The sequence below is a fragment of the Gekko japonicus genome, unplaced genomic scaffold, assembly GCF_001447785.1.
Source record: "Gekko japonicus isolate JY-2015 unplaced genomic scaffold, Gekko_japonicus_V1.1 scaffold803, whole genome shotgun sequence".
Classification (NCBI taxonomy): Eukaryota; Metazoa; Chordata; class Lepidosauria; order Squamata; family Gekkonidae; genus Gekko; species Gekko japonicus.
In genome coordinates, this window is record NW_015167562.1 from 44,467 (window position 1) to 45,292 (window position 826).

Consider the following 826-nt stretch of genomic DNA (forward strand, 5'->3'; position numbering starts at 1 on the left):
CTCCTGTCCTTCCTTCAAGGGGTGCAGGTTAACATGCACAGTTCCCCCTCCTCCATTTTGCATAATAACTCCATGAGGCAGTTGAGGATGAAAGATTGTCTAGCCCAGGATCAGTTATCCAATCAATTTCATAGCTGAGTAGGGATTTTAACACAAGTCTCCCTTTATTTATATTTATATTTAAATTTATACCCCGCCCTACCCCGAAGGCTCAGGGCGGCTTACAGGGCACAAGTGCCAGGTTAAAACAATATCATCTGATTTAAAAACAATAAATTACAATAAAATAAGCAATTTACAACAAATAACAGCACATTTCAAACAAGAAAAGAGAGATCTTATCTGACATAGCTACCCTAGATCTTATCCTAGAGTGGTGTTTGGTACTACGTTCCACCCTTAGGGGCCAGGCAATCCGATGTTAGTTCGGTGTTAATTCGGTGTTAATTCGCTTGGGGCTGAGCAGTGGCGGCGGCTCCTATCCAAAGGCCTGGCGGAAGAGCTCCGTCCTGCAGGCCCTGCGGAACTGAGAAAGGTCCCGCAGGGCCCGGATCTCCTCCGGGAGCTCCTTCCACCAGGTAGGAGCCGCCACCAAGAACGCCCCAGCCCTAGTCACAGCAAGTTTAGCTTCTTTCGGGCCTGGAATCTCCAGGAGATGTTGCCCTCCCGACCGAAGTGCCCTTGGAGAAAGGCGGTCCCTCAGGTAGGCTGGACCCTGGCCATTTAGGGCTTTAAAGGTCAAAACCAGCACTTTGAAGCGAATCCGGTATGCTATCGGCAGCCAGTGCAGCACTTTCAGCACAGGCTGAATGTGGTCCCTCCTCGA